Raw genomic sequence first — 11,292 nt, forward strand, 5'->3', positions numbered from 1 at the left:
CCAAAGACATGCTGGTAGGTAAATTGGATCCTGTCTAAATTGTCCCTAGTATGTATGAATGTGAGTTAGGGACCGTAGATTGTAAGCTCCTTGAGGTTAGGGACTGATGTGAATGTACAATGTATATGTAAAGCGCTGCGTAAATTGGCGGCGCTATATAAGTACCGGAAATAAATAAATAAATAAACATACAAATCCCTGTTCTGTTCTGAGAGGAGTGACAGATTGTGTGTTCCTATTAGCTAAGAACCACGATCCGTCACTTCCTCTAGTCAGCCCCCTCCCCCTTCAGTTAGAAACACTAACTAGGGAACACAGTCAACCCCTTGATCGCCCCCTAGTGTTAACCCCTTCCCTGCCAGTGACATTTTTTACAGTAATCAGTGCATTTTTATAGCACCGATCGCTGTATAAATACCAATGGTCCCAAAAATGTGTCAAAAGTGTCCGATGCATCCGCCATAATGTCGCAGTCCCGATAAAAAATCGCAGACCGTCGCCATTACTAGTAAAAGAAAATAATAATAAAAATGCTATAAATCTATCCCCTATATTGTAGACGCTATAACTTTTGTGCAAACCAAGCAATATACGCTTATTGCGATTTTTTGCGAATTGCTGCTCACTGTTTAATTATTTTTTAGAGATTGATTATTTATAGAGCAGTTTTTATACTTTTTACATAGACCCTAAAGTAGCACTCTACAGCCTGAAATATTTTTCATCATTATATTAAACAATGATTTAATACTTCACAATCACCCTTTTGTCACAACAGTGACAATTATGAATCCTGTTTCCACTATGCTCCATTCTATATTGCTTTCCTATAAATGCATTGGCCCATCTTTATAAGTATAGATAAATATACAGTTGTGCTCATAAGTTTACATACCCTGGGAGAATTCATGATTTCTTGGCCATTTTTCGGAGAATATGAATAATAACACAAAAACTTTCCTTTCACTCATGGTTTGTGTTTGGCTGAAGCCATTTATTATCAATCAACTGTATTTATCATAATGGCAACAGAAACTACCCGAATGACCCTGATCAAAAGTTTACATACCCCAGTTCTTAATACCGTGTATTGCCCCCTTTAACATCAATGACAGCTTGAAGTCTTTTGTGGTATTTGTGGATGAGGCTCTTTATCTTCTCAGATGAAAAACAAAGAACCCCTAAGGTGGGATTTTGAAGGCACTACCAAAAGAAAAATAGAGATTTTACAAATATCATAAAAATTTATTATAGAAAAATACATAAAATATAAAACATGAAATTGAATACAAAAAATCAGGAATACACAAATTCGGGATACAGAATCCTATACCCAACGTGTTTCAGACATGAATGCATTCTCCTTCATCAGAGGTTTAACAGGAAACATAGTATCTAAAAATTCTCCTTCATCAGAGGTTTAACTGGAAACATAGTATCTAAAAGATTCAAATATAATGTTCAACAATGAGTTAATATCTCCATTCAATCCTAAAAAGACCAAAATAAAGACCATAGATGCTTGATAACTTACACATTGATTAATTGTGTAAACAAAGAGGTATCCACATTAGTTTAAAAAGTAGGAAAGCGCCACTCCAGAACCTTCATTTTATTCTGCTGTAGCCAATGACAGATCGACTTGGCCTTGTGTTTTGGATCATTGTCCAAGTACGTCCCATGTGCAACTTTCTGGCAGATGAATGAAAAATGTTCCTCCAGTATTTTTTCATAACATACTGCATTCATCTTGGCCAAATATCCTGTGCCTTTGTAGCTCACATATCCCCAAAACATCAGCGATCCACCTTTGTGTTTCACAGTAGGAGTGGTGTACCTTTCATCATAGGCCTTGTTGACTCCCCTCCAAATGTAGCGTTTATGGTTGTGGCCAAAAAGCTAACTTTTGGTCTCATCACCCCAAATGACTTTGTGCCAGAAGGTTTGTCTCTGTGTTGTTTGGCATATTGTAAGTGGGATACTTTGTGGCATTTGCGTAGTAATGGCTTTCTTCTGGCGACTCGACCATGCAGCCCATCTTTCTTCAAGTGCCTCCTTATTGTGCATCTTGAAACAGCCACACCACTTGTTTTCAGAGAGTCCTGTATTTCACCTGAAGTTGTTTGTGGGTTTTTCTTTGTATCCTGAACAATTTTCCCGGCAGTTGTGGCTGAAATTTTAGTTGGTCTAGCTGACCGTGTTTTGGTTTCAACAGAACCCCTCATTTTTCACTTCTTAAATAGAGTTTGAACACTGCTGATTGGCATTCTCAATTCGTTGGATATCTTTTTATATCCCTTTCCTGTTTTATACAGTTCAGCTACCTTTTCCCGCAGATCTTTTGACAATTCTTTTGCTTTGCCCATGACTCAGAATCCAGAAACGTCAGTGCAGCACTGGATGCAAGATGCAAGGGTCTGTCAGGAGTCCAGAAACTCATTGACTTTTTATACACACATACTAATTACCAGCAAACAGATCACAGGTGAGGATGGTTAACTTTCAAACCCCTTTGTGTCAACTTGTGTGCATGTTATCAGGCCCAAATCACCAGGGTATGTAAACTTTTGATCAGGGTCATTTAGGTAGTTTCTGTTGCCATTATGGTTTAAAAAGAGTAAATACTGTTGATTGATAATAAAAGGCTTCAGCCAAACACTAACCATGAGTGAAAGAAAAGTTTTTGTGTTATCATTCATATTCTTGGAAAAATGGCTAAGAAATCATGAATTCTGCCAGGGTATGTAAATTTATGAGCACAACTGTATATATCAATATACAAAAATAATAGACACATTAAAATTACCATATCACAAGTCCAAAATACATAAATGAAGGTCATTTAAACCGTTATCTCAACTGTATAGCAAATGTCCATGAAAAAAAGGGGGTCTTTAGGTTAATGAAAAATATTCTTCAGGAAAAATAGAAAAGAACACAAAAATAGTCTGTCTTGTATGGCTTGTAAATATCCATACAATTTCCAGTATACACACAGAGTCCACACTATTTCACTCCTTAATTTAATTTCCTAAACTTTTAAAATACCTCCAAGGATTTGATTCTGTACTCATCCATTCAATCAGAAGAGTCTCCATCTCATAAAAACTTGCCACTTTGTAAGGACAACATTTGACATTCACAGACAGACTGGAACAGATGCATTTGGGCTAGGTTTGGGTCTTCGGGCTGTCCCCTCAGATCTCTCTCTCATGGTGTTCACTAGAACTCTCAGGCCTCGGGTTGGCATCATGGCTCCTCCTGCAGACATTCCCAGGAACATTTCCCCAGCAGGAGTCATCCTTTAACCTTCAAATTCAGCAATGCATCTTTGAAGAGTGGAGATTTATCATACCAGGAGGATAGCTTGGCAAATCTTCTAGACTCATGCCAGGACCTCCTGTGGCATTAGAACAACAAAGATTTCCATCTAAAAGATGTAGTAATTTCTTGAAGTAGCGGGCAACTGGATAGAGGCATGAATTAGGGGGGGTATACTCTACAGCCAATATGAATAACCATAGAATCACCTAAACTACTAGATAAAGCCTTCCTCAACCATTGGAGGTGTTAAAAATAATATTCTTTCATTATTTAAACATAAGTCCATAAGTCCATTAAGCATGTAGAAATAAAATGTTTCCTAGCTCCTAGCAGTAGTTTTCATTACTAGATATATATTCAATATCTATATATTCAAGTGAACATCTTTCTCAAGCCCAATTTTGCAGCAGGATTGGAACCAGGGGACCCAGACCAGAACACCTTACTTAAACACATATTCTGACTTAGAACTTAGTTTCATAACTTTGCAATGTATGACTATCATAAGCATAATAAAACAGTAATGAATATAAGCAATATTATATCATTAGCACTTTACAGCTGAAATTCTGGAAATTCAAAAAGGAATATATCCAAAAAAGTAGTCACTTTAAGACTGTATTCAAACAAAATTTCCCACCAAAAAGCACTTCACGCATTCAATATATCAAACGTTTGAAACATTATTTTGGCAATGTTTGCTTAATCTCAGTAACTCTTAAAGTATTTATAATTTCACCCTTTTTTTTTTTTACCAAAATCCCATGATCAAATTCTAATTTAGCTCTAAACCCTAAAGGAGGGGATATTAGGCTTAATATCCAACTTTTTAATTAATGAATATCATAGGTAGACCCTTTTTTTAAACACCTAATTTTTTACACCTCCTAAGGCATACACAGAATAACCTTGCCTTATGTATTTCAATAATTAAATGGTAAATCTAGTGCATTAATTGAACATAACCTAACACCGTTGTATTATTATTCTGTCTTGATTCTTGTATCCCCTGACACAATAAAACACCTCTCATTACTTCATTCATTGGCCATTCCATTCCATTCATTCATTTTCCCTGGTCATATATGTATAAATTCATGTCATTAGTATAGCATATTGTTTAAAAAAATGTTGAATTAAAGAAATGAAAAATATATTTAGTTAAAATTTACTTCCTCTTTTTCCACCATCATTTCTTTACCATTCATATTTCCTCTTTTTCATAGTAACACAATTGAAACTACATTTTCTTTGAAATATATATATATTTAAATAAGACTGAGTCTCTTTACTCTTTTTTTCCAGAATTAAAAATGCGTATATCAGTGTGAGTGCTAATTTAAACTCAATAGCAATATTATATGTGCTAGAATTAAGTGATATATTGCTCAACTTATGTATGTATCCCTTTAAAATAAAAGTACCATCCCTCCACATTTGCAACAATATGAGCACTGGCAATTCCAACAAAAATAAAAAAATACTTATAGTAGAGCCTTAACTGCATATCAGACCTAAATAGTAAACAAGACTGTAAATCCCAGCCATAAGTTTAAACTGTATTATTTCAGTACAGTATACCTTTATTTCAGTACAGTATAACTATAATCCTTTTTTTTTTTCTTGCAGAGACTTTTGCAGACTTCAGCTATTCACATCTTTTTATATATAGCTCAAAATGTTTCACCTTCTCACTTGTGGTTTGAGACTGGCTGAAGCAAAGTAACTTCATAATTTCAAAAAAATATTTTAAACAAATAAAAACCTTATGTCCTATGGCGGAACTCTACCTCTTATTAAAACATGATTATTTTTTACTCTTTTACTTTTTCTGCAATTTTCTTTAACCCTTTAAATCTACTTGACTATATAATCAGTTTCCTCAGGAGAGGACATTTTGGTACCATTAAATACATGTAATTTAGTAGTGCCGTCACGTTTTCCACATATTCCAATTAAACAGTGCATTTGGAATGAGCTTAATAATATGTGCCCAACACATTCCATAAACGTAGCAATAATTGTTATAAACCTCTCAACAACCAAACAAAAATCAATAACCAGACAAATCATAACATGTAATAAAAACATACTGTAAATCTATAAACACATTAAAGTTATTTATTTTCCTAATATACATTTCCCTATTATACAAACCTGTTTTATGACCATAAGCTCTACTATCTAAACTAAACTGATTGATTTCCAGGCAACTTGTCTTGAAACAAAATTTATCTAACTTATCAAGGAACATAGACCCTTGAGGTGTGGCACTTATTGTTCCATGATACTCCAGAGGACTGACATTTGGGGACAACATTCTACTTAAAGTAGGAAAAAAAACATTATCTTGATCAGCTTCTGGCATTCTCAGCTGAAGAGAGAAATATGCAGTATTCCCTAACTCACAGCCATCTAAATTTAGTAAGGGGTTTACAATATCCCTATCATGGGTGTACTAGCATGGTACACATTTGTAAATGTATAGGGTTAAGTCTATACAAGTATTCTGCACACTGGGCAAGGATTTCCCTATTTCATCATTATTATATATTTACTCTGTTCTTCTTTTATTTTATCATTTGACGCTTTTAAATCTGTAAAAACATAAATAAATATTTTCAACCCTAGTTTAGAACTCACAGCCATGTGTTGAGGCTTCTGTTTTATGACTAAATGTATTATATTCATCTGTGATCTCTGTATCTTTTTTCAGTTGGATGTTTCTCTTTCTTACTGCAAATTTATTTCGCCTAACAATACAATGTAAGGCTAGTTCATTGCAAAAAACACTTCCTCTTTATGCATCCTTTAAGCACAAAACAAATTATGCGAGCAAACGAGCAAACCTATGTATTCTTGAGAGTGCAACTATTCTATGCAGAGGAAAGCAGGCACTAAAATATCACTATCAAAACTTTTCAACTACAACCTAATGTTGCTCACCCAAAAATATCCTTGCTCTGACTCCTTGAGACATTTCAATGCCTTCACCCTTAAGGCAGTCATCAAGAGACACATTAATACATCTACATAACAATTACTATTTGCAAGCATAATAAGCATTTATACTCTATATAACTCTGGATTCCTGGATCCCATACCTTGCCTAGGCCTTTAAATTCTCTATTAGCTCCACAGCTCTGGATATCCTGACACTTCTGCCTATTGGATGGAGTGTCTGAAGCAACCAGCATGGACAATATGCATCTAGGGGCAGCTTACCAGCCAGCCCTTCTGAAGCAACGGCACTCACAGTATGCATCTTCGCAGCCTGCAGTGTCTGGTCCGTTTCCAGAGCAACCAGAGAGGACATATGCACTCTGGCAGCTGCCATCCGCTCCTCTTTATAACCCCTAACCCACTTTGAGTCCATAATAGGAGGGCAACCAAAAAAGTGGCCTCTACCTATCCCACTTTAACTGACACAACTGAACTGTAGGGGTTAAATTCTACCATCGGTCTACCTCTTAACTTTGCCTTGATTCAGGGCCCTGGAAGTCCTGCTTAATCAGACACACACACTGAACTGGAGAACAGAGAATTGTTTATTTTGGCTTGTACTTCATCTTAAGTACACAGGATAACATGGGTGTTATTCCACCAATAAGGGGTATATATTTGGATGACATATTTCCTTTACCATAAGGGGAGGATCCCATATTCATTATCATTATCCAATCATAAAATACACTTATTAGAATACATTGAATTATACATGAGATCTAGAATAATTTAAGCTAAACTTTTCCATCAGACAACTTCCTTTAGTTGTCTCACTGCTAAGCTATTCTTGAACTTAAAAGTTCCTTATATTACGTTTCACAATGACTATATAACTTTCTCATATATGCTTAGAACAAACATCATTAAAACAGATATTAAAGTAGCACTCTACAGCCTGAAATATTATTCATCATTATATTAAAAAATTATTTAACCCTTCAGCCATTTTCTTAGCTAAACATCAAGGCATAGGGGTTGGGCACTGACCTGGGAACATGTAGTAAAGAAAAAAAAAGTTAAAAATTGTCATTCAATGGGAGAGGCCATTTTAGAGAAGCTTACATGGCAGCATAAAAATTATGTAAGCCTTTAAATAATATGGTCGGGGGATGTTTTAATCTGTACATGAAATTACAGAATGTTATCACTCTCAGGGACAGTGTCAGCAACACCATACTCTGGTATCACATAAGTTAAATGTCTATTTATTTACTTTACTTTTGCATAATTGCTTGGCTTACATAAAGTAACATTAACCGCAGCAGCAATAACTCATCTTAACTGATTTCCATCCTCAAATTTGTAGTAGGTAGTTTTTGCCAAAACGATTTATTTATTTATTTATTTTTGCGTAGAAGTAATAATTGAGCATTTGAATTCCATGTTTCAGAGACAAAAGTAAACATTTTCGCATAGTGGCATGCAAGCAGTTTAATTGGGCCCTGTAAGAGAGAAAAATGTAAACATATATAAACATCTACTTCAGTTTATTACATGACAGCCATAAGCCAGAAATATTCTATGGACATACATCACACCATGCAAGTATTTTTACTAGGCCTGAATGCAAAGTAGAGAGACTAAGAAGGTTTGAGCTCCCTAAAATTGTAATCAGTGTGTGCTTTTTGCAACCAACAAGCCAGAAAAACTGAACTAATTAGCTGGACAGTATGTACTCCTTATTTGCTAAGATTATATGACAAAAGGAGATCTGACAGACCTGATCTGGAACAAACAAATCACAATGTCTTTTTTGTAGACCTTAGACCTATAAAATTGTGATATATGAATACAGATTTATTGAAGTCTTTTTGCTGTTTGCTGTTAGAGCTATTTACTAACTCTGAAGACTGAAAAATGGAATTGAAGGACACCTTTTAAACATTTATTGTTTAGGCCACATTGGAAATAGCATACAGGTTTACACCACAGCTAGAAAGCCTTTTTGAACAGACCCCAGTGTTTTTTTAACACTGCTGATGATGGAAATAGTATACAGGTTTGCTAGAAAGCATGTTTAGAAAGCCTGCAATTTCTAAGCAATTGAGCAGGCATTTAGCATCCTTTAAAAAATAATAATAGTTTCTCCTTGTGGACACTGATGGTGGAAATAGCATAAAGGTTTGCACCACAGCTAAAAAGCCTGTATGGACAGGCCACAATTTCTGAGTGATAGAGCAGGCATTTAGTATATATATATTTTTAAAAATCATCTTTTTTGGACACTGATGATGGAATTAGCATACAGATTTGCACCAGAGCTAGAAAGCCTATTTGAGCAGGTTGCAATTTCTGAGATATTTAGCAGGCATTTACCATCCTAAAAAAATGTTCATTTTTTTGGGACGTTGAAACTGAAAATCGCATATATGTTTCCACCACAGCTAAAAAGCCTGCTTGGACAGGCTTCAATTTCTGAAAGCTTGAGTAGGCATTTAGCATTTGTAGAGAAAGAAATGTGTGTTTTTTGGACACAGATGATGGAAAAAACATACAGGTTTGCACACAGCTAGAAGGCCTGTTTAGATAGAGTGCAATTAACGAGAGATTGAGCAGGCACTTAGCATTCATTATAGAACAAATATCAATGTCTTTTTCTTGGATACTGACAATAGAAAAAGCATACCGTTTGCGCCACAGCTATAAAGCCTTTTTTAACAAACTGCAATTTCTTAGAGACTGAGCAGGAATTTAGCATCAGGAAATAAACAATGAGTGTGTTTTTTTAACACTGAGGATGGAAAAAGCATACAGCTTAGCAACACAATAAGCAAATTGGTATGAACAATCCACAGTTTTGGAGGGATAGAGCAGGCAAGCACTTTACTTTAGGAAATTGTATATCAGTATTTTTTTTTGGACACTGAAAATGAAAACCACATACATCTTTACAACAAAACTTTGAAGCCTTCATTGTCAAGGCTGCAATTTATGAGGGAGAGAGTAAGCAGATTATTTGCCCCAGAAATGGAGTTCCTTTTTCATAGACTGAGGAAGGACACATTTTACAAATTTGTTGCATCCCTATTAAAACCTATGCAGACTGTCCAGTATTTGTGAGAGTGAACAAGCAGATTGCACCTTCAAACAACAGACAAAAACTCTAAAGTAGTTGCCAGCACAGCTTTTATACCCTTTTTGGAGAGGACACTATTTATAAGGTCAAAACATAAAATTGCAGCGCTATAACCAAATAATAGATAAAACAATATTAAAGTGTAAAAAATAATAATAATAAAAATTCATAATGTTCATGTAGTGAAAAAAATCAGTGAATGGTCTTCCAATGTTCCAATCAGCTAGATTTCTAACTCACTGAAAAAGGTTCAGGCTGCTCAATTAAGGGCAGCAAAAGCGCAGGTAAAACACAAATCCTGGAAACAGCTTATATCTCCTCTGGTTAGCCCCAACCTCCAAGCATCTTAAACACTGAAACTCAGGGATACATCCAAAAAGGAAGAAAACCATATACTGTATTATTGATATGAACTGCTAATAAAGAAATAGCTCCCATGCACCCAGTGCTACGCTATGTTAAAAAGTGTCCAACAATCCCCAGCCTTCACTCACATGCAATGTGCACTCACCGCCATAAATGCTGCCAGGTGACTGTGCAGCAATAAAGCTAGTGTAGATGGTAACTGCAGACATTAATTTGGAATCAGTTTAGACTCTCCTTCATACATCCTCAAGGGGACAAGAATTGTAGTTTACCAGACACTGTAGGCAATAAAATTGAGAAATGCTGTATAGTGTAGAATTTATTGTAAACAGTAGCAAGAGTATGCAGATAAAAACAAAGCAAAACCAAAAAATCAAACGTAGTTGCCAGCACAGCTTTTATACCCTTTTTGAAGAGGCCACTATTTCTTAGGGACAGAGTCTACAGATGTACCTTTAAATAATGTAATTAGATTGTATAGTTGTGGTTTAATTATATAAATATTGTACAGATTTTGGAAAGGGAATCTTATCCTTGTTAGTTGAAAGCCAGTTTTGAGACATGGAGTCTGCTTATTTCAACCTGAAATTGTAAAGGAAACTGCATTTAGGTGCACACCGATAATAGAATTGTACACATTTTTGCAGCATGATCTAATCTTTTTTGAGATTAGGCAAATACAGAGGCTGAGAGTTGGCTTGTTTCTGGCAGCAAGCTTTGTTTTAGATGATAAATGTAACAGGCCTACAACAGTGGCAGGAGGTGTTAACAGTGACAGATAGAGGGATGTGCTAACGGTGCTCATTAAGGGGGTGCTCATTGTGACCAGATATCAGGGAAATAGACGCATTCCCAGGCACAATAATGCAGGAATTGCGAACGGCGTAAGCAGAGGCACGTACAAAGATGAGCAGTGCCGTGAACAGACAAACCCGCATGCGTGGTGGCACGCACATAGCGTGATAGTGGCACCACTGCCTATTTAAACACGCTGCTGACAATGGTGCAGTACTGGTTTACTGTCAGCTTCCCTCTGTGTTCCTGTGCTTTGCTTATCCTGCTTATCAGACTTCCTGTGTACCAACTAGGGATGAGCCAAACACCCCCCCGGTTCAGTTCACATCAGAACATTCGAACAGACCAAAAGTTTGCACGGACTTTCGAACCCAGTTAAAGTCTATGGGACTCGAATGTGAGAAATCAAAATGCAAATTTTAAAGGCTAATATGCAAGTTATTGTCCTTTATAGGGTATGGGGACCCGGATCCTGCCCCAGGGTACATGTATCAATCCAAAAAAAGTTTCAAAAACAGCCGTTTTTTCAGGAGCAGTGATTTTAATGATGTTTAAAGTGAAAAAATAAAAGTGAAATATTCCTTTAAATATCGTGCCTGGGGGGGTGTCTATAGTATGCCTGTAAAGTGGCGTGTGTTTCCCCTGTTTAGAACAGTCCCTGCTCAAAATGACATTTCAAAAGGATAAAAGTCATTTAAAACTGCTTGCGGCTTTAATGTCATGTC

This window comes from Aquarana catesbeiana, linkage group LG05 (genome assembly GCF_042186555.1).
Source record: "Aquarana catesbeiana isolate 2022-GZ linkage group LG05, ASM4218655v1, whole genome shotgun sequence".
NCBI lineage: Eukaryota > Metazoa > Chordata > Amphibia > Anura > Ranidae > Aquarana > Aquarana catesbeiana.